Source organism: Neofelis nebulosa, chromosome 11, assembly GCF_028018385.1.
Source record: "Neofelis nebulosa isolate mNeoNeb1 chromosome 11, mNeoNeb1.pri, whole genome shotgun sequence".
Classification (NCBI taxonomy): domain Eukaryota; kingdom Metazoa; phylum Chordata; class Mammalia; order Carnivora; family Felidae; genus Neofelis; species Neofelis nebulosa.
The window spans coordinates 83,166,037-83,189,772 of NC_080792.1; the positions used below are offsets into that span (position 1 = coordinate 83,166,037).

The 23,736-nt window shown below is 48.5% G+C and overlaps 1 long non-coding RNA gene across 1 annotated transcript; it reads right to left on the reverse strand.

Moving 5' to 3' along the window:
* Positions 1 to 4,729: 4,729 nt before the first annotated feature.
* LOC131489292 (uncharacterized) lies at positions 4,730 to 21,933 on the reverse strand. The gene is made up of 3 exons (XR_009250467.1): positions 21,440 to 21,933; positions 17,644 to 17,903; positions 4,730 to 5,716 (listed from the first exon to the last, which is right to left on the reverse strand). It is a non-coding gene; the product is annotated as an uncharacterized LOC131489292 (long non-coding RNA).
* Between the last annotated feature and the right edge of the window lie 1,803 nt (positions 21,934 to 23,736).

Genomic DNA, 23,736 nt, shown 5'->3' on the forward strand with positions numbered 1-23,736 from the left:
ACTCTTCCTGGTGCCCTCCTTTTGTAAGGCTCTTGTGATTGCAACGGACCCACCCGCATCATCCAAGACAGTCTCCCCATCTGGAGGCCTTTGATCACATCTACACACTCCCTTTTGCCAAGTAAGGTAACACGTGCACAGTTTCCGGGAATTCTAGGCATCAGGACGTGGGCATCTTTTAAAAATTTTTCTGAACGTTTATTTACGTTTCGAGAGACAGAGCGTGAGCGGGGGAGGGACAGGAAGAGAGAGAGGGAGACACAGAATCCGAAGCAGGCTCCGGGCCCCCCAGCTGTCGGCACAGAGCCCAACGCGGGGCTCGAACCCACGAACCGTGAGATCAGGACCTGAGCTGAAGTCGGATGCTTCGCTGACTGAGTCACCCGGGCGCCCCCCTGAGGATGTGGACATCTTTTCGGGGAGCCATTATTCTGACCACTGGCCCGGTCTTACTGGCCAAAAAAGTAAGAAACAAACAAAAAGATGACTCAAGTTGTTCTGGAAGCTGGCGTCTGTTGTCTAGATCTGTCATTGCTCACCCTGGGCTTTTCCTCCGCTCCATTTCCTGCAAGATGTCTTCCTCCCTCCTGTGCCGCCTTTCTTGGTACTTTGGATTCTCAGGCAGTTCCTGCTGGACCCAGATTCGTTTTTATCATCAATTGTTTTTCCTGAGGACAGGGATACCCTGCCTCGAGGCTGTTGGTCTTAATCATTGTGAAGTTTTGATCTGCCACCCAACACTGGTAGGTCCTACAAGTGCCATAGGGTGCTTAATCTGTATTTCTGTTTTTTTTTTTTTTTTTAACGTTTATTCATTTTTGAGACAGAGAGAGACAGAGCATGAACGGGGGAGGGGCAGAGAGAGAGGGAGACACAGAATCGGAAGCAGGCTCCAGGCTCTGGGCCGTCAGCCCAGAGCCCGACGCGGGGCTCGAACTCACGGACCGCGAGATGGTGACCCGAGCTGAAGTCGGACGCTTAACCGACTGAGCCACCCAGGCGCCCCGATGTGTATTTCTGAAAGAGCCCAAATGATGTCTTCCCCCCCGGGGAAGTTTTGTTTGTGTAACTTTGGCATACCCACTCGTCGGAGACATGTGAAAACTCGGAGGAGAATCACCAAACCAGACCAGGGGCTTGGAACATCAGAGAATAAACACAAAATCAATTTAGGGCACCTGGTGGCTCAGTCGGTGAAGCGTCCGATTTCGGCTCAGGTCATGATGATCTCACGGTTCGGGAGTTCGAGCCCCGCGTCGGGCTCTGTGCTGACAGCTCGGGGCCTGGAGCCTGCTTCCGATTCTGCGTCTCCCTTTCTTTTTGCCCCTTCCCCACTTGCTCTCTCTCGCTCTCTCTCTCTCTCTCTCAAAAATAAATAAACATTAAAAAATTTCTGATAAAAAAATTAAATAAAAACCCACACAAAATCAACTCATCATAGCCACTGCCTGAATAGATTGTTCCTGTTGTCCCCAGCTCATAAGGTGGAGCCCAGGAGGGAACAGGAAGTGGCTTGAGAAAATACACCCAGCTCAGGGGGCCTGTGAATGGCACCCCCCCGATGCCAGGGAGCACCAAGTTGGCTTATGAGAGGCGTCTCAGTGGGAACCATTTTCTGTGAAGTCCAGTGGGGCAGGCTGCCGTCCTGACTGGGCACTGGCACTCAAAGCTGGCGCTCAATACCCCACGGTTCTAAAGTTCTAGAACCTTCCCTAGCTGAGGCGGAGGCTTCTGCAAGGCCAGGTGAGATTCGTGGAGAAGGGGTTAATCCTTACTGCTCTTTTCATAACTCGTGAGATACCTGGCTCCTGAGGACGGTGTCACAGAGGGTGTGGTGCCCGTCTCCGGGCGTCCTGTCTCTTGCTCATGGTGCTATTATGCTCTGATTGGTATTAATAATTGATTTATACAGCACCTTTTACAATCCTGCAAGCGCTCGCGACAATCGGCCCCTGTGTGGACACACGCATCACTTCGCTTCACCCTCAGACGATAAGCTGCCACCTCATGGGGTGGGGGTGGCAGCAGGCGCCAGTCACCTCAGTGGCACCAAGGACTCGACAAGGAGACAGTTTGATGCAGGAAGTAGGGCAGCGTCTTATCTCCTCTGACCGGGGTGGGGGGAATGGGCGGAGGTGATTCTGAGCCTGTTATTGATTAGTGGGAGGATTCCACCCCCAAGAAGCCCAGGTGAGGGAAGCGTCTTTTGGCCACGGGATAGGGTCAGTTTCCCCGAGTTACCCCATTATATAGATGAGGAGAAAACCCGAGGTGCCGATGGGACAAAAGAATGCCATGGCAGAGATGGAGAAGAGCCAAGGCTGGGGCTGCGCGCCTTGTTTTCCTCTGCCAAGGCCCAGGGGAAGGAGGAGGGGGTCATCCAAGGCTCGGGTCATCGGCCGCCATATTTTGTGGAGCTTGAGATGCTCATGTTATAGCGTTTGGAGGGAGCTGAGGTCTCGCAGGGCCTCTGTGCCTGATCGTTTTGCTATAATTCTGCCTGTGGGACTTCACTTAAGATCTTCGAGTCCTGGTATTTTTGAGAGTCTCTGCGTCATGTATTTGAAGAACACGGGTTCTGGAATAAGTCCATTTTCTGGTGGTCCCTAGGAATACAGGTGTTAAGACTTACTTCCCGGGTGACAGGTAGGGAAGTCGGAGAACCTCTGGGAATGTCAGTTTTCACGTCTGGGGAATGGGGATACGGAGAGTCCCCACTTCCCAGGGGTGATCATTTTATCTTCATGTAGGTCATCCACGTGTTATCATCTTTGTCAAATAGCAGTGCTCTCCTAGGAGAAATGAAGCATCTTGGTAGATCAAAAAGGAACTCGGTTTCCCAGAAAGGAGGCATGAGACACACAGAGAGAGTTCTATGGTTGTTTAGATCCTGGTGCCATGCGCTCCGGGTGGTCAGTCGGGAGGGCTCGGAATCATCCAGGAGCAAAGGCCAAGCATAAGAATGAGTCAGAGCTCTTGGGTGGCCAAGCAGAAAAACCAAGAATAAAGTAAGTCAGGCAATGGGGTGTGGATTGAGATGAGACAGGAACTAAGACTCGTCTAGAAACGTCTAGATCGGGATTTTCCAAGGCTGTTCTACCCAATACCAGTCCGCTGGTTCACCCTCCCTGAGCAAAGGACACCACGGCCAAGTAAGTGGGGAGCATGTTCTTCCTCCCTCTGGGGGCACCACCAAGTTTATCTGCGTCATAAAAGCTCTGAGAAGTCCTGCGGTGAAGAAGTCCATTGAATTCCAGGAGGAAATTCCAGTATTCCTCAAACCTATTTAACTCTTGAACCCCTCCTTTTATCTGATTTGATTTCATAAAATAATACATCCTTTCTCTGAAAATACTTAGGGAGAGAGATTGAGTTTAACCAAGAGAATTTGGAAGAACTCTGCTCCCCAAGGTTGGAAAAAAAAAAAAAAAAGAAGAAGATTTTGTGTCTAATCTCTGTTGTTCATAATGCGCCCTACTTGAATGTCATTTAAAAGAACAAAACAAAACAAAACAAAACAAAAAACTTGTGTATTGTGCCCAGAAATGTTGGTGTGAGATTTTTGTAGCTGTTTTAAATGGCTGACCTAAAGGCTCAGGAATGAAAAATACTTGGGTTCCCATTATGGGCGAGTGTCAGTGCTGTTCGTGACGACATCTCTACAGCGGTGACAACGGTCAGTCACGGCAGCCGTTTACGGCGTCCCGTCTGTATTCTCTTCCCCCACACTCTGTAGGGGGGCATACACGATCTATCTAGTCCTCTAAAGAGGAAACTGAGGCTCAGGAGGGTTGGTAGTTTTCCCAAAGTCACGGCTCTAGAAAGTAGCAAAGCCCACATTTGAATCCAGGATCAACATTCCCGGGCAATCGCGTTGTCACCTCTCGTGGACGTGCTGATCTGTTTTTCCCGTTTACTTTCCGAATCCTCCCGAGTGACTCAGGGATCACACGTACTGTCAGGAGCCAGGACTGCCCCGCATAATTGGAAGCTGAGGCTCACATCCTGAAAAAGTCGTGCCAGCCCTCCTGCTCGGCAGCCTGCGGAAAGGCGCTCCGTGGCTCAGGCACGGCCAGGGACGGATGGAAGCGGATCTCACGCCCCTGCTCCTTCCCGTGGACCTTGTCTGCTGCGTGCCAGACCCAGCTGTGTGTTGTCCAGGGGTGGCTTTCGTCTTCGGAGGCTCACGCTTGTGCACATGCACGGAAATTTCCACGTGCATGCACGTGCTCCCTTGTGCGCGAAGGTCCAGGCTGGACACGGCTCTTCCACTTTGCCCGGGACAGTCCTCGTCTTGGCGCTGGATGTTCCACATCCTGGGAAATCCCCCGGGGCCTGTGGACCCAGAATAGTTGATTCCTTTTGAGGAATCCACCTAAAAAGTTCTTGCCCGTGTAGAGAGGGACAGGTAAGACTTGTCTCGTGGCAAGGGGCCTCAAAAACAACCAGAGCAACTGGAAAATGCCGTACAAGGGAGCAGGGCCATTTTTGGTTATTGGAAAACACAACAGATGGGGCGCCTGGGTGACTCAGTCCGTTAAGCGTCTGACTCTTGATTTCAGCTCAGGTCGTGATCTCCCGGTTCCTGAGATCGAGCCCCGAGTTCGGCTCTGTGCTGATGGGGTGGAGCCTGTTTGGGATTCTCTCTCTCTCTCTCTCTCTCTCTCTCTCTCTCTCTCTCTTTCTCTCTGCCCTTCTCCCACTCATGTGTGCGCATGCTCTCTCTCTCTCTTTCTCAAAATACATAAACTTAAAGAAAAAACAACAGAAATAGCTCTCAGTAGAAAAAAATAGAACTCAAAGTCTTTTGTATTGAGTAAGTCCGACACTTTACTAATTCAAAAGAGTGCTTTTAAAAGAAAACCCTTCTACTCCACCATCGCTCCCTAGATTAATCATAATAAAAACAGCTATCACCTGAGAGGCTTTGCCAGGCTCCTTGCTGGGCCCTTGGCATAGAACACTTCCCTGAACTTGCACTACAAGCCCACGAGGTAGGAGCCACTTTTGCGCACAGTCTGACAAACGAGGAGACTAAGACCCGGCTGAGTTATGTCGCCTGCCCCGGGTTACAGGTAGCAGGTGCCAGCTGCAGGCAGGTTGGACCCGGGTGACGTGTGAGCGGGCCCCCCAGGCACCGCCTACTTGGCCATCCTGTTCCCCGTGCTGGTGATGAGCACTTTGAGAAATGGACACCTTTAGGTCCCACTTGTGCCAGAGCACAGGCTTCCTCGAGGGCAGTCCCTGGTTCATTAATGTATCCTCAGAGTACTTGACCCAGGGCCTTAAATATAGCAGGTGCTCAGTTAATGTTTGCTAAGTTGGTTTGAAGTGAACCAATCTGTATGGTCTTTGCAGACAGCAAAAAAACACTCTGCAGAAAGCCTGAGCTGTTTCCAAGGGGCCGGCTTCTTGATTGCTTCATGGGGATGCAGGGTTGAGTCACGGGGACTATCTGTAGATGAAGAAACCATCAAGTGATAATAGAAAATGTGGGCACAGTGCTTAACTATGTGTTTGTCATGCCATTGAAATGTTATTTGTAATTAACATGATTATCCTTTATAACAACTCTGTGAGGTTGGTAACATTTCAGACCCAATGGACAGATAAGAAAATGACGGTACAGAAGGTTACGTAACTTGCCCAAGGTCACGGATCTTGTATGTCTGGCTTGGGTCCAAGATCTTAAGCCCGGAAAGATATTTCCCACTACCTGCAAAACAAAGGATAAAGAGTCACCCGAGTGGGCATTTCCATAACAGCTACTGTGTGGTGTTTATTGTGTAAGGGGCTGGCATTCCCAAAGAAAAAAGCGCCACAGGAATATTAATATTAAATAATAAAATGTATACTGAATATTAATAATAATATTAGGATTAATTATCTTAACTGATACATCATATTAGTAATGATAACCATTATAATCATATAATGGTAAGAATTACATCATTAATTAGTATAAAATTAATAGGAATGACAGCATTGAATATTTTATAAAATATTAATAAGAATCGATACTCACAGCCGCAGTTGGGCATTCGCGATATGTCAGACATCTAATGGACTTTATGTATTTTTACAAGCAAACAGGCGTGATTTTAATCGAGACATTCTTATTTTTAATTTCTTACAATTTTAGCTTTATTGTGGCCCAAGAAGCCAATAGAGTTGGAAGGCATTTAAAGCGCACGTCACGGTGGCTGGACAATATCTGTGTACATTTGTCCGCGAGTTCCCTTGACTAGCTAATTACGCCCATCATCTCACGTATTTATCTTTGCTTTTTGAGGAACACGTAAAAGTTCCACTCTCTGAGCACATTTCAATGGTACAGTGCAGTGCTATCAGCTACGGTCACCGTGCCCTGCAACGGATCCCCAGACATCGTTGGTCTTAGAGCTGAAAGTGTGCTGCCTTTTACCGACCTCTCTCTATTTGCTCCACCTCCCCAGCCCCTGGCCATCTCCATTCTACTCGCTCTTAAGTGAGTTTGACTTTCCGTCTTGTTCTCAAGATTCCAGGGGCCCCTGGGCGGGGGGGGGGGCTCGGTCGGTTGAGCGTCCGACTTTGGCTCGGGTCATGATCTCGCGGTTGGTGAGTTCGAGCCCCGCGTCGGGCTCTGGGCCGTCAGCCCATCGGCATACAGCCAGCTTCAGACCCCGTCCCCCTCTCTCTTGCCCCTCCCCCGCTTGCACCCTCCCCCGCCTGCAGCCTCCTCTGCCTGATGGTGACTTTGCTGCAGGCGCGCTGCCTCTTCGTGGTCTGCAGAGCCCGGATATCTGGGGCAGTCAACTTCGGGGAGCGGAATGAGAAGAGTTTTTGCAGGCAAACCGACGCAGAGGCAAAGCTCCACAATCCCACGTGCGGAAACCGCATGGAAGGAATGCTCATCCCTCTCGGCCCCCCTCGCTGCTCCATTGGGCAATTGGCAACAGTCACACGATCAAATAATAAGCCTTCTTGCCATCAATCTCCATGGGTGTGGGTGCCCCAGGATGTGACAACCCGGGGAGATCATTGTCAGGCTCATTTTAGCTTCTCTTTCTAAATTCCCAGACTTTGTCTTTTTGAGTCGTCTCCAGAACCTTCCCAAGGGGGATTTTCCTGACTCTTGTAAACTGGAGATTTATGTCCCTCATGTGGACTTTTCCCAGCTTAGCTGGTTCTCAGTCGTGGCTGTTTTCCTTCAGGCGGAAGTGTCTGAAGCAGAGGACGTTGGAGAAACTGCTTTGTAGTGAGATTCTTGGACTAGTTCTTACCTGCGAGGGGTAATTTGCAAGGAAACGTGGTGTAGGGAAAAAGAGGTTGGTTTCTGGAATCTTGAGACGGTTTGTCTCTTGAAGCCCTATGACTTGGGGCAAGTTATCTGCCCCATCTGTACCTCCCCTTGTCCTTATCTACCAAATAAGAAAGGACGGTATCTGTCCTACAGGACAGAGAAGATCATCCTTATTAGGCACCGCCTTCTCTTTGAATCCTGATACTTATTCTCGTGGTTTCTGCCTTCCCTCTGACCACGTTTGCAGGACCGCCCTTATTTCCATTCACTTGTGAGGCTTCTGGTTTTTGGACCCATCCCTGCCCCCAGCTGTTCCAATGTTTTAACTTTACCTTGCTTCTCTCGTCCACTTGCCTTATGCCCTACATAACTTGTGTCTCCTTTTGAATCTGTTTGGCTTTTAGATCTCCAGCTCTGTCTACTTTTGAAAGAAACCTCTCGTTTCGTAACTGTGGACATGAGCAGGCTTAATTAAAACCCAGTGAGTTGAATTGATCCAGCTGTTGGAGCCAGGCCTTCAGCTGGAAAACAGATCGTGATGTATGTTTCGACCACTTTCCCCCTCTGCTTGGCGTGACTTTGATAGTTGAAATAAATGTGAAACCACAGTGTATGATTCACACTTAATAGCTTTCAACGAAAGCGGTTGGGAAAAGAACATCAAAACGAACCAAGCAAATGCAGAAGACCAGAAGTCGTTCATATGAAATCAGAAAGTAAGGACCGAAACCGACCCCACTTTGACAGGTAAACTTGGGAGGCTGTTCTTTGAGAAACAAACAGATTTTACACTTGATCTTAGCCGAAAGGTTGAGAAGCAATCAAATAAACAAATTTAAAAGGGCAAGGTATGGAGAAGTTGAAAGAAGGTCAAGCAAGAAGAAACATAAATATCCTAAGTTAGCCACAAAAAAACAGAACGTGAAGTTGTGAGAGAGTGCTGTATGTCACCCTATGTCAGGATTTCTCAACCTCAGCACTGTTGACATGTGGGCTGGAGAGTTCTCAGTGGTGGGGAGCTGTCCCGTTCACTGTAGATGTTGAGCGGCATCCACGGTCTCAACCTGGGAGATGCCACTAACACCTCTCCCCCCCCCCCCAGTTATGACAGCAAAAGGTATCTCCAGAAATTGCTAAATGTTTCCGATGGGCAAAACCACCCCGTGCTAAGAACCCTTGCTCTGTATCATTCACTTTGAAAAATCTCAGTGACGAGGAAACTATTCTAGGGAAACAGTAATAATTTTACTGAAAAATTAATATATGTAAGTATGTCTATTTATATGTGTGCACATACCTCTGTACATGCATAAGAGGCGGGGAAAACATTTGCAGTGTGGTTAAAATTCCATCTCTAGAAAACTAAATCCTGGGTCAAATCTAGTGAGTTATAGTCCATGCTCAAGAGGTAATAAATTATCACTTTCTATGCACTGCCAAGGTCTGAGTGGTTTCCTGGGATATGAGACTTTCAGTACTAAAACCTGGAGGATCTTGGGCAAACCAGGGCAAGCTGGTCATCCTAACACTTTCCCATGAGGAATGGGTGAAAGTAAGCCAATCTGGCGCTGAAAAGATAACTGACAGGCCACACCCACTTATGAATATAAATGAGAACATAGTAAACAAAGAAACATTTGTGTTGAGGCATGCGCTATGTAAAAGTTTTGTTTCTTTAAGAAGCTTTGTTCACAGAAATTCATCTGTGAGGTCTTAAGTTTTCACAGCAAGGATGGTGTGGGGCCGTCCCTCCTTCCGAGTCTCTCCCTAAATACCCATCTCTGGTTCTTTATTCCCTCCTCCTTCCCTAAATCCACTCCCATAGATTCCCTGGCGGGGTCCGTGGAAATCCTACATTACAATCACAGCCATCATGGTGAAATAGGGTTTGTATCCCAAAGTGTAAGATGATCTGACAGGATTATTTTGATGTAGATCACAAAGGTATTTGATGAAGGCCAAGATTCATGGGATTTAAAACAAAAACAACAACCAAGGTTTCATTAAACTAGAAGTGTGCTCCTTCAACATAATGATTATCTTTTTCAGATCGCTAGCAACATCATTCCTGGTGGAGGCCTTCCCATTAAAGTCAGGAACAAGGAGTCCTATGACACCCTTAATTTAAAGAAGTTCTAGCCAATGCAATAAAGCAGGAAAAAAAAAAACCTAGATGAAATGAAGATAAACTAGAAAGAGAGGGATAAAAAATATAATTATTTGCAGATGTGCTGATTGAACCAAAGGAAAATTTTAAGAGATAGAGAGTTTAAAAATAAACCAAAACCTTCTCTGGTTTTTAAAATTAACCTAATGGGGTGCCTGGGTGGCTCATTTGGTTAAGTGTCCAACTCTTGATTTTGGCTCAGGTCATGATCTCACAGTTTGTGAGTTTGAGCCCTGCGTTGAGCTCTGTGCTGACAGCTCAGAGCCTGGAGCCTGCTTTGGATTCTGTGTCTCTTTCTCTCTCTGCCCCTTCTCCACTCACGCTCTGTCTCTGTCTCTCCCCCAAATAAATAAACATTAAAAAAATAAAAAAATAGTGGGGCACCTGGGTGGCTCAGTCAGTTGAGCGTCCGACGTCGGCTCAGGTCATGATCTTGCGGTTTGTGGGTTCGAGCCCCACGTTGGGCTCCGTGCTGACAGCTCAGAGCCTGGAGCCTGCTTCCAATTCTGCGTCTCCCTCCCCCTCTGCCTCTCCCTGACTTGTGCTCTGTCTCTCTGTCTCTCTCTCAAAAATAAATAAAATGTAAAAGAATTAAAAAATAATAAAAAATCAAATTAAATTAACCTAATGAAATTCCAAAAAAGAGCTTTTAAAGGAACTCGTTAAAATGAGGTGAAATGGTCTTCAAGTTAAAATGAAGTGAGAGTAGCCGTACATTTTTATGTGAAAAGTAGGGGAGAAATTATACTTCCAAACTTAAAAGCACATTACCAAGCTACATGACTCAAGCAATATGGGCCTAATGCAAAATAGACATCTAGATACATGGAATTAAATATAAAATCTCATTAATACATCCAAGCATAGATAAGGGTATAATCCATGAGAAAGGTGGGAGCTTAAATCAAAGGAGAAATGATCATTAGGTAAAGAAAGAGACTATGACACGTGATAAACCTTGACAAAGTGAAGTCAAAGTCTTACGCCATGTGGCAAAGCCACTGCAGGGAGACTGAGTCACCTGTGAACAGTCAGACCATAAAAGAATTAGAGACATAGATGAATTTTTACCTGAACCCTGTGTGGAGGAGTCTTTTTTAAAAGGAAAGGCAAAGCTACAAGCGATGTATTCGACCAAATAAAAATGAGAACAACAACAAAATCAAAAACAAACCCCCGCCCCCCAAACCAAACTAAAAAAACTCCATGAAAATCAGAAGGAAGATAATTCTAGAAGAAAATGCATACATCGTGACAACAAAATGATTATTGGTTTTACTATGTGACGAGTTACTGTAAATTAATAAGAAGGTAACTGTGCACGTAGAAAAGAACAGGCTGGGGATAGGCGTGATCAGTTTCCAAAGAAGAACTCTAAATGGCGACTGAAGCTAAAGGAAGGCATGTGACATCATCATAAAATATGTATAAATTAAAACTGAAAGCTACTGTGTTTTGCCTACCGAAGGAGGAAAAAAGTTTACAGTGACAATTATCGAGGCGGTAGTCAGAGATGTCACCAAGATGTATGGATGAATACGGTCATACCACTAAGCTACAGAAAAAGGAAATTAGCTATTCAGCAGTAGATCCTTACGGAAAATGTGGTAATGTTAAACAAGGGACAGTTATATATAGTGATTAAAACTGTGGTCTTAAAGAACAGGAGGAAATATTGACGATAGATACTCTTTATATTTATTTATTTATTTATTTATTTTTTCTTAAAAAAAACAATTTATGGTCACCTTGGCTTATATACAACACCCAGTGCTCCTCCCAACAGGTGCCCACCTCAAGGCCCATCACCCACCCTCCCCGCCCTCCCACCCCCCATCAACCCTCAGTTTGTTCTCAGTTGTTAAGAGTCTCTTATGGTTTGGCTCCCTCCCTCTCTACCTTTTTGCCCCCCCCTTCCCCTGCCCCATGGTCTTCTGTTAAGTTTCTCAGGATCCACATAAGAGTGAAAACATATGGTATCTGTCTTTCTCTGTATGACTTATTTCACTTAGCATAATACCTCCAGTTCCATCCACGTTGCTACAAAGGGCCAGATTTCATTCTTTCTCATTGTCACGTAGTATTCCATTGTGTGTATAAACCACAACTTCTTTTTTTTTATTTTTTTTTTTATTTTTTTTTAACATTTTTTATTTATTTTTGGGACAGAGAGAGACAGAGCATGAACGGGGGAGGGGCAGAGAGAGAGGGAGACACAGAATCAGAAACAGGCTCCAGGCTCCGAGCCATCAGCCCAGAGCCTGACGCGGGGCTCGAACTCACGTACCGCGAGATCGTGACCTGGCTGAAGTCGGACGCTTAACCGACTGCGCCACCCAGGCGCCCCCAAACCACAACTTCTTTATCCATTCGTCGGTTGATGGACATTTAGGCTCTTTCCACAATTTGGCTATTGTTGAGAGTGCTGCTATAAACATTGGGGTACAAGTGCCCCGATGCATCAGCACTCCTGTATCCCTTGGGTCAATTCCTAGCAGTGCTATTGCTGGGTCATAGGGTAGGTCTATTTTTAATTTTTTGAGGAACCTCCACACTGCTTTCCAGAGCGGCTGCACCAGTTTGCATTCCCACCGACAGTGCAAGAGGGTTCCCTTTTCTCCACATCCTCTCCAGCATCTATAGTCTCCTGATTTGTTCATTTTGGCCACTCTGACCGGCGTGAGGTGATATCTGAGTGTGGTTTTGATTTATATTTCCCTGATGAGGAGCTATGTTGAGCATCTTTTCATGTGCCTGGTGGCCATCTGGATGTCTTCTTTGGAAAAGTGTCTATTCATATCTTCTGCCCATTTCTTCACTGGGTTATTTGTTTTTCGGGTGTGGAGTTTGGTGAGTTCTTTATAGATTTTGGATACCAGCCCTTTGTCCGATATGTCATTTGCAAATATCTTTTCCCATTCCGTTGGTTGCCTTTTAGTCTTGTTGGTTGTTTCCTTTGCTGTGCAGAAGCTTTTTATCTTCACGAGGTCCCAGTAGTTCATTTTTGCTTTTAATTCTCTTGCCTTTGGGGATGTGTCAAGTAAGAAATTGCTGCGGCTGAGGTCAGAGAGGTTTTTTCCTGCTTTCTCCTCTAGGGTTTTGATGGTTTCCTGTCTCACATTCAGGTCCTTTATCCATTTTGAGTTTATGTTTGTGAATGGCATAAGAAAGTGGTCTAGTTTCATACCTCTGCATGTTGCTGTCCAGCACCGTTTGTTAAAGAGACTCTCTTTTTTCCATTGGATATTCTTTCCTGCTTTGTCAAAGATTAGTTGGCCACACTTCTGTGGGTCCAATTCTGGAGTCTCTATTCTATTCCATTGGTCTGTGTGTCTGTTTTTGTGCCAATGCCATGCTGTCTTGATGATGACAGCTTTGTAGCAGAGACTAAATTCTGGGATTGTGATGCCTCCCGCTTTGGTCTTCTTCTTCAATATGACTTGGCCTATTTGGGGTCTTTTGTGGTTCCATACAAATTTTAGGATTGCTTGTTCTATCTTCGAGAAGAATGCTGGTGCAATTTTGATTGGGATTGCATTGAATGTGTAGGTAGCTTTGGGTAGTATTGACATTTTAACAATATTTATTCTTCCAACCCATGAGCATGGAATGTTTTTCCATTTCTTTGTATCTTCTTCAATTTCCTTATGACAGATAATCTTTAAAAAGTTTTATGGGGCGTCTGGGTCGCTCAGTTGGTTAAGTGCCCGACTTCAGCTCAGGTCATGGTCTCGTGGTTCGTGGGTTTGAGCCCCGCGTCAGGCTCTGTGCTGACATCTCAGAGCCTGGAGCCTGCTTTGGATTCTGTGTTTCCGTCTCTCTCTCTGCCCCTCTGCTATTCATGCTCTCTGTCTCTCAAAACTGAACATATGTTAAAAAATAATTTTAAAAAAGTTCTAAAAGAATCTGCATTGCATGATATCACTTTTGCCACAAATCACAGACACACACACACACACACACACACACACCAGAAAAAGAGTGTAAGGGTGGAAAAATATCGTGTCAATGGTTCTCTGATGACTTATTTTCTTCTTTGCACATTTCTATATATCCCAAATTCTTGTGTTATTTCTTTGATGATAAGAATGTATATTAAATATTTTAAAAATTATTTTAATATATCTGATCAAAAAGCTGACTGTCAGGGCGCCTGGGTGGCTCAGTCGGTTGAGCGTCTGACTTCAGCTCAGGTCATGATCTCACGGTCCGTGGGTTCGAGCCCCGCGTCGGGCTCTGTGCTGACCGCTCAGAGCCTGGAGCCTGTTTCGGATTCTGTGTCTCCCTCTCTCTCTGACCCTCCCCCATTCATGCTCTGTCTCTCTCTGTCTCAAAAATAAATAAATGTTAAAAAAAATTAAAAAAAAAAAGCTGACTGTCCTCTGAACTGAGTTCTTCACATCAGCATCTACCCATTTTTCTTTCAGGACTTGTCAAACCTGTAGGTCAGGGATAGACAACATTCAATGGGATGTTGAGGGTTCAGGGAGGTTCCTAACCATGATGATTTCCCTCTGGGGGCTTGGCAGGGGATTGGAAATTGATCAATTTGAATTAAGTAATGTCCTTTCTTTTATTCTTCAAATTTAGATACTTCTGGATGGGACAACAGTGCCTGAGCCCTTGTAGGAGCTCCATAAATGTTGGTTGATTCGATTTGAATTGAAGGCAGAGACACTATGAATGATTTTGTTCATTACATCAGTTTTTCTTCCCCAAAGAACACAGACATCGCTACATCACTTGTCTCACAGATGTGATTGATTTTATTTCTGAAGTCACCACGGAACTGGGACATGGAGAATAAGAGGACATAGAGTGTCCAGTATAAAGGCAGGGCTTACCGAGAGGTGCCTGGGTGGCTCAGCCGGTTAAGCATCCGACTTTGGCTCAGGTCATGATCTCGTGGTTCCTGAGTTCAAGCCCCACATCGGGCTCTGTGCTGACAGCTTGGAGCCTGGAGCCTGCTTCAGATTCTGTGTCTCCCTCTATCTGCCCCTCCCCTGCATGTACTCTGTCTCTCTCTCTCTCTCTCTCAACAATCAAATAAAACATTAAAAAAAATTAAAAGACAATAAATAAAGACAGGGCTAAGCATACAGTTTGAGCTTCGAACAACATGGGTCTACTTATATGTGGATTGTTTCTTATAAATACAACACAGGACTGCCAGTGTATTTTCTCTTCCTTATGATTTTCTTAATAACATTTTATTTTCTCTAGCTTACTTTATTGTAAGAAGACAGTGTATACTACAAGTCACAGAAAATATGTGTTAATCAACTGTTTATGCTATTTTTAAGGCTTTTGGTCAACAGTAGGCTGTATTTGTGGTTAAGTTTTTGGGGAGTCAAAAGTTATTTTGTACATGGGGGTTGGTATCCAGAACCCCCACATTATTGAAAGGTCATCTGTATTTATTTTTAGGTCCACTCATACAGCAGCTATATTCTTGGTAGATAGACTTTTTACAGTTTTTTTTTTAAGTTTATTTATTTCTTTTGAGAGAGACAGAGATAGTGTGAGTAGGGGAGGGGCAGAGAGAGGGAGAGAGAGAATCCCAAGCAGGCTCTGTGCTATCAGCGTGGGGCTGGCCATGCATGGGGCTCGAACTCACGAACCATGAGATCATGTTCTGAGCTGAAGCCAAGAGTCAGATGCTTAACTGACTGAGCCATCCAAGCGCTCCTAGACTCTTGACTGGTCGTTGGCCCAGGTAAGGCATTCATTCATTCATTTATTCATTCGCTTACTTATAATCTTGAGGCACCCATGGGCCATGGAGGTCAGCCTTTGGTCCCCTGTCACTGTTAATAAAACACAGACAACCCAAAAGTAATTTCCCGGTGGCTCAAGTTCATTTGTCCTTCCTGGACACTGTGAAATGGACATAAACCTATGGGCCATGGGCCTTTTTTCTTTTCTCCTGTTCTCTCTTCCTGTGATTCTGTAGAATAGAACCCGAAGTCTCAGTAAGGCAACAGGTGATGGAAAGGGAAACTGAAGAGTGGACCAGAATTCTCCGTAGTATGTAGGAAGAAGGACAGCCAGCTACTAGGTGTTAAACATCATTGGAGGCACCTCCATCCCCTCTTAGGTAATTCTCACACCTACGACACAAGTCAGATAATATCATCCCCCGTTTGCAGATGAGGAAATGGAGGTTTATGTCCGACAGGCATACAAACTTGGATATGAACTTGGATAATTCAGCATTATGATGAACATCCTCCCCTCTCGGCTCGGGAAATTCGTGGTTGGTGCCCGGGCGTAATTATCGATCGTGGTTCCTTGCGCTCTCAAAGGTGTTTCAGTTCAGATGGTACATTTATCACCTATGAGAAGGCTGTTGGCTTCAAGCACCAAGAAGCCAAGATTCAGGAGGTTTGGACACTTAAGGGCTTTATAATCTGAGAGATCAGATGTGCAGGAGGATGGTTGGAGGGTTGAGTAACTCAGAAGCTCAAAGAGCCTCCTTCCGTCTTTTCCGTTGCCAACCTTTCCAGGTGGTTCTACCCATAGATTGTGCTGCTTCAGGCATCACTTTCTCAAGCACCAATGGCTAAAGGCAGAAAACGGTCCGCTTCTTCCCAGTGTGTCTTCAAAAGGACCAAGACGTCTTTTTCAGTAGCCTCTAGCAAGAGGGACCCGTACATGCCGTTTCTCCGGGGATGGGAGAAGCCTAGTGTTTTCAGGAAATTGCACATAAGCCCATGGCAGGTGAGGTTCCATGGTGGTGAGGGTAGGGCTGGTGAAGATAGTTTTCTCTTAGGGAGTCATGGGCAGGTTTTAAACTCGGAAGGGGTCTTGCTGTTGTTGCCGTGAGGAAATCCACTAGCCGGGAGTAAAGACTTCCAGGGCAGATATTTTTATCTTTCTTCAAGGACCTGGAAATCGCAGCGGGTGTGTGGTAAAGAGGTTACTCGGCCAGGAGCCAGGTGCCACAGCTCTGAAAACACTTAACCTTGAAGTTCTTTCTCGTTCCGGAAGACAGACGTCTCGGTGCTCCCTCTGTGTCATTCCTGACACTTTGTGGGCAGGACCTGCTGACGTCCGATGGTGGCCGTTAGTGACATTCTCAGCCTGCAGACCGGGCCCCCCCAAAACCTCCCACACCACCTTTTGTGCTCTTTTCTTTCCCATCCATTTGCCAAATGAAGAAGACTCCAGGGGCGCAGGGAAGGGCAGAAAAGTTACCAAACGGAAGGAGCCCGGATCTCGGAATGACGGTGTCAAACGGAGCCCTCTGCGGACTTTCCTTGGATTTAGTCTTACAGAGAACCAGACTTTGATGGTGACACGCCATCTGGGACTTGAGAGACTTTTGTTTGTTACCGCGGTGGGTCGGCCCTAATACATGCCTCGCGGGTGTCTACGCATCCCGGAAGTACTGGGGACACGGACCAAACAGCTCCTTGACGAGGTCAAGGTGACGCGTATGGGGAGGGTCACGGCATCGAGGAGACAGAAAGGGGGGGGGGGCGTCTGTGGAGTGAGGACCTAAGTCCTATCTCGCCCGGCGAGGGCTCCATGACATCACGTCTAAAAATCACCCAGCAGGAGGTGTGTTTTCATGGAATAAGTTAGGAACAGGTTTTTGGAGTTGGCAGTTTATTGGAAATATCTGTCAAAAGGGGGCGGTAAGAGGAAGGACCAAGTGATCGTACGGCACTTAGCACAGGGCCTGTTGCGTAGTATGGAGACTGCTGTAATAGTAAGTACTGGTGTGTGCCGTCATTACTGTAAGAAAGGACTGGAATGAGGGCTCCTGCCCTAGGTTTCAGGAGGAGAGGGCATTTCAGGCTTGGGGGGGGGGGCGGTGACACGAGCATGAGTGTGGGATGATAAGACGAGCTTCTAGAGACAGTATGTGCTGGGTGTAGGGGTGGGGGTGAAGGGGATGGGAGAGGGAAGGGAGGGGGAGAGAAGATGAATAATGCCAGGTGTTAGAACTGACAAGCTCCGTTTATAGCCTGATGACCACGTCTGCCCAGAGGGAGCGCGGATCATTCCAGTTGCCACCGGGCACGCTTCCCTGTAGCACACTGGCGCCTAATCATATCTTTCGTGCTATTTCCAAGAAGCTCAAAGGGCTTTCTGGAAGTTATCTGCTTGCTTGTCCCAACAGCCCCGCGTTATCATTCCCATCTCACAGATGGAAAAAACCAGGACACTGAGCGGCAAAGCTACTTACCTAAGGTCAGAGCGTGACTCAGTGACGCACACGTAATCAGATTCCAGATTTCTCGGTCCCCAGGCCCCTTCTGCGGCTCCTCGGGGCTAGCTTTGGGACACCAAGCAGGCGGCATCTCCTTTCCCTCGGAATAGTGCCACCGAACACCCAGATTCCTCCTGCAGTGTAGTCACTAGCGAGATCCGGGGCGTCAGCAGCATGAGCTCTGGTTTATGCATTAGGACAAGAGGGGTTCTCGTTGACCTTCTATCTTTCTGTTCCTAGAATGGATTACAAACGTTCAAGCAAACACAAAAGCGGGTAGAACTTTACAGTCAGCACCTGCACAGCCAGCAGCTAGATTCTGCAATTAATGCTTTGCCCTGTGATTAGCCGAACTACTGTTAAGCAGAAAGACGAACTTCTTTTCAATGATAGTCCAAGGAAGTGGTGCTATTGAAAATCTTCTTAAATGTCTGTGACTGATAAGAAAGCAATTTTTTAAAAAAAAAATTACTTAAGTCTTTCAGCTCCTCGCCCGTATTTGCTATCACAGTGAAATCACAAGCAGATTGCAAGAATCTCTTCACGTTGAGAATATATCCTGGCACGGGTCTTTAAAATAAAATATCACGGTATTTTGCTAGATTTTTCTATTTAAAAAAAAAAAAAAGAAGTTCCCCTCCCATAGCTTAAAAAATAAACACACACCCAAACAGAGACTTGGGACAGGGAGTGTGGAATAAACAATTTAGGTCCCTCCTATGGGAAACGTGTAAGAGGTCAGGCTATAAGAAACTGCCTGGCTAGAGACTTGAAGGAGCCAAAGAAAGCTTTGATCTTATTTTAGAGATAAGGCCCAGAAAGGGCAAGCGACTTGCCTGAGGTCACACAGTGAAGGCCTCTCAGTGACAGTGTTAGACCAGTAACTTGGGACCCTGGAGGCAGAGCTGGTCTGAAAGGCCTCAGAAGGCCCCAACGTTTTGTCACTATTGCTTTGCCCCCCATTCACACCATCCCTCTCATTGTTTACCGGAGATAGTTAGGACTCCGATTCCAGATTTCTCAATTCCCAGGCCCCCCGTCTGCGGCTCCTCTAGGCTAGCTTTGGGTACCCAGAATGCGTACCCGAAAAGTCACTTTCGGGGACTCTGGGGATTAGGGGGACAAGTTGGTTGGACCTGAACCGCCTTCCTGAGGCAGAGTCTCTGTTGCCCAGGGAATATGCTTTTGACGAGGCCTTCTCTGCCTGGGTGGGGGCTCCTCCCCGGGGCCAGTTCCTGAGCTGCCCCAGGCTTGCATGGGCCCCTAGCTGTTTATCCGCAGGTAGTACCTGGATGGATGCACCACATTGATCAGAAAAATGAATGCAGAAATAAAACCTAGGTCACTGGCTTTCTCTCTGCCATTCTCCTGATTTCGCCGAGGGCGAAGAGGCTGTGGTCCCACTGGGATCCTTGCGTGTCCCTTCTGGGAGGCAGGAGTACCTTCCCGGTGGACCCCTGGTTGCCAGGACCCCTTCTGAGAAATCCAGCCTCCTCGCGGGACCCCAGGGGCGCTCTCAAACCCGCAAGCAGCCTCTAAGCTCCCACTGCAGGCAGGAAGCGGCAGAAACTCATATTCCCTGTGCTATCAGTCATCTTTGGCCTGTGCAACCGTGAGAGACCTTAATCTCTTGGGCGTCAGCGGGGATTCTGTCTCCAGCACTAAACTCATTTAAGGGAGAGGGGGTGCGTATTAATAATGAAGATAACCAAACAGCCCCGGCTGCGCTATTCCCTGACCTGCCCCCAGGCGGGCCCTAATGACCCGTTTGTGAAGTGCGCGCAGAGCCCCAGATGAAAGGCGCCCAGGTGAGTACAGCCCAGCCCACTGATGTCAGGACACCTGCTGAGCCCGCTCCAGGGGTCCAGCTGTTCCTGCTCCCGCTGGCTCTGGGGACCTAGCTCCCGGCAGGCAGGCTTGCAGTGGTGCAGTGGAGAGGGAGCCACACAGATGGGGACACAGATAGAGTGACTCACCATGCTGAAAGGGAAACCAAAAAGGAGGCAGAGAACAGGGAGATGGGGAGGGAGGATCAGACGGGGAGAGGCAGAGAGGGGAGCGTGGGCAGAAAGGGCTGGGAGTGACCAGAGGGCTACGGGAGAGGGAAAGAGACAGGGAAACACACACACACACACACACACACACACACACGCACGCGGCGGGGGCGGGGCCCAGGCAAGAGAAAGCTACAGGCAGCGGCTGCAGGGGCGACTGGCTTGAGTGCGCGCGCGGTCTGGGGACAGGGTTGGCGGAGGGGGGGGGGGCGGGGGGGGAGGGGGCCGGAGCCCGGCCCCGCCCCCTCCTCGCGCCCCCTCCCCGCGTCTTATCAGCGGCTCGCGGGCGGGCGGCCTTGGGCGCGAGGCGGCGGCGGCGGCGGGGCCTTATTGCAGGTGCGCTGGCGCCGCCGAGTCTGCGGAGGCCGCTGCGTGGCCGGCCGGGCGGGTGGCGGCGGCAGGCACGGCGCAAGCGGGGGCGCGGGGGCGCGGGGGCGCGGCCTCGTCTTCGCACGCAGGGAGCTGAGCATCCCGGCCTGGCGCCCTTCCGCCGGCCAGCCCGGAGCCGGCTCCAGCCACCTGCCCGCCAGAGCTGGAGGCTTGGGCACCTGCCCCCGCCCCCGGATCACCCCCCCCCCCCCCGCCCGCCCGCCTCCGCCCCGGGACCCGCCCGGGGCTTGCGATCCTCCCCCAGGGGCTCTGCTGGGGACTTGCGTCGTCACCAAGCCGCTGCTTGTGAACATCTGTAGTTCCGGGTCAACTTAAACAGTAACATTTTGCAGAAACGTATGGCACACACGACATGTATGTCAAACATTCTTGCTATTTGCGTTGGTGCCGTCGACGGAGCCCTTAGCAGTCAGAGGCCTCCCGGAGCTTGCCGCTCGGCTTTGCTATTTACAAGCTGTGGCCTTGGGGTGAGCGGCTTCCTCTCTCTCTGCCTCGGGCTCCTCTTCTGGGAAATGGGAGGACGGAGGTGCCTTCACACAGGGCTGCCCGAAGGGTGAAAAGAGCTCGAAGATGTGATGTGATGCTTCAACGGTGCAGGCACAGAGAAGTTGTTATTAAGCCCCTGGGAGTCATCACTGTCTTCTTCCCAGGCTTGCGGAGATTCTGGGGCAAAGAGGCCGCACACACGTTTGGGAGCCAGGCTGGTCGGGTAGCGCTATACGGTCGCATCTTTAAGAGCCCCGTGTATGTGTGTGAGACCTTGGGCCAAGTCACCCCAGTTTGCCTAGGCTGGAGGCCTCTGGAACACAGCAACGTTAATATCAGTGGCTCCCCAGGCGTTATTAGAAATATTACAGAGGTACCACAGTAGGGGAGCCTCCTGCTGACCCATTCTACGTTCCGGTACAGTGTTCACACCCTCCCAGGCTGCCCACAGCCCGTCCCCGAACACCGCAGAGGGACTAGAGCCTTCCCAAGAGTACCCTGTGGTGTAGTCTGAATGCTCTACTCCTGCGCCCTGGCCCCTGGATCCTTCCCCAGCATCCCCAGACAAATCTCTTGACTGTCTGATTGCATCTGAGTGTCTCCTTCCCAGAAGACCTAAACTGAGTCTAAGTGAAGTAATTCGTAAAAGATTCACAGACAAAGCCCACCGATAGGCACTAGGAGCTATTACTATTTTGGCTATTATTACTGTGCGTTCCCGCTGTCAGCACCCTGAGCAACGGAGCCGTTTCGTCCGTTCTGTCCCATGCTCTCTCTGTTCTGCAAGCACGTGGAGACCCTCCTAGGTGCCAGGCTTCAAAATTCATGCCGAGTCTACAGACCTCTGCACAGAGCTGGTACCTGGCGGGGGGAGACAGCAGAAACAGACATTTCAGCGCAGCATGGGTGGAGAAAGCCGACTGTTAATGACAGCACAAAGGGAAGAAGCGTGCTTAACTTATCCTGGGGGGGGGGGGGGCAGGAGGGAGGAGCAATCAAGGAAGTCCCCTTGGAGGAGGTGGCCTCCGTGTTAAGTCATAAAGGATGAATGGAGTTATTCAGGTAGCCCAGACAGAGGGCTGTGTTTTACTCCTGTGAGTTTGGCAGATAAAACACAAACCTACAGTAGTGCCCGGAGGGTTTTTTTTTTTTTTTTCTTGTCGGGGAGTGGGGGAGAATCTTCCCGCAAACGGTGAGTTTGATTTATTTCTGTAGAATCAGGAGGCGGGCAGAGTTTCCTAGTGGCTCTGGAGTCGCCAGTTTGAGATCTCTGGGAAGTATACTGGAAGAGAGGGCGATTGGTCATCACATAAACAGGATCTCAGATGGCCAACTGGCGTGCCAGCTCTTTATTCCTTAAGTCTTGATGAGGCCTCCAGCCATCCAGTCTGCCTTAAGTTGGAGCTCTGAACAGTTCAAAATTTAGTGCTGGACTTTGCCACTCCCCTTAAAGTGTGTCCCTCCTGAGACAGCCCTGTGCAATGGCCATGACAATTTACAGTTCAAACAGGGAGCCCCAGAGGGGCCAGAGGCTGCAAACATCTAGGTCTGACCTCTTCCCTTCGGCTCTCTCTGTCTCCCGGAAGGCGGAAGGACGCAGAACCTTCTAGAACCCGAGGCTTTGCTCCCAATTCCTCCCTCACTAAAATGATGGCTCTCTTTCCTTAATCCTTTCTTGGGGCTGTGCTATCTTTTCCAGTTTTCATCATCATTAGGATTGGGGCGTGCTGACCCACACGCCGAAATGAAGCAAATCAAATAAAATATAAAGAGGCCTGTCGAAGTCCTTTCAAGACAGCCAAGGGGAAGTTACCCCAAATTAAGGCAGCGCCTGTGAGCACGGCGGTCAGAGAGAAAACCTTTTAGCTGAAACCAAGAACATTCCCGGGCGAGGTATTTCATTATTATAATGGTCTATCTTGGATGAACAATTTAGGAGAAAGGTTAGCGGCTGAATACAGTTCTTACCAGAAGAATGCTGGAAGGGCTGTACAGGAACCTGTGCATTCTTCAGTTCGAGGCAGGGAATTTGATTCAATTCATGGAGCTTTTAGATTTATTTCCCTGGGTTTGAGGCCTGTGCCTTATAGGTGATCTTTGTTTTCAAACTTCCAAAGGAAGGCTTGGCTGTCATACTCCGATGGGAGTCTAATGACGTCCAGCCACCCATTAGTTAATTGCTCCCAGGAGAGGTGAGAGGCTAGGCGCGTGATGATCCCAGGGTACCTACTAGTCGTGGGACTCAGAGAGTGAGATGGGGCAGACACAAGTCTCCAGGCCCATCTGAGTTCAGAGTCCTGACTGCGTGTCCCCGTGAGAGAGGAGTCCCATCGGACGGAAGCTGTCGTGGCTGTGTGGCTCTCGGGTGACATAAACAGTGACGGCTCTTGATAACACTTGACTAACATGGCGTGAAGGAGCCTGAATTCATGTATGCATGCAAGGACTGTTTGCTGAGGACCTACTGTGTGCTCCTGAGGTTATGGCTGCAGGCAAGACACGGTTGATGCTCTCGTGGGGTTGACATTTACCGGGCAGATGGCCAGCACAGAAATCGCGTAGGATAGGGTATGTGTTCATTTCCCGAGGGCTTCGAACAACAGAAATGTATTCTCTCGCAATTCTGGAGGCCAAAGTCCTTACTCAGGGTAGGGCCCTCCTCTGTCGGAAGCCTGGACTCTTCCTGGACTCTTTCCTTAACTCTCCAACTTTGGGAGGGGGCACATCGTCCTTGGCTGCGTCACTTCAAGCCCCGCCTCTCTTATCCCATGGCGTTCTTCCTGTGTGTCTCTTCTCACCGTCTCATGAGGACGTCGGTCATATTGGATCCGGGCCCTCCTTAGGACCTCATCTTGACTTGATGACATCTGCAAAGACCCTGTTTCCAAATCAGGTCACATTCACAGGCAATCCGGGCTTACGACCTCAACGTGTTTGTTTTAGGGGACGTAATTCAGCCCCTAGCAGGGCATAATGGAGGCACCGCTCAAGCCTTGGAGGGGAGGCGGTGGTGCATCGGGGGGGTTACAAGGCTTCTCAGAAAAGCGGAAGGCTGGAGAATGTGGAAGACACGACGTCTGTCTTTGGGGAGTGGGGCAAATGGAGTTGGCGGGGGTTTGGACCGAGTCATAAACGCAAT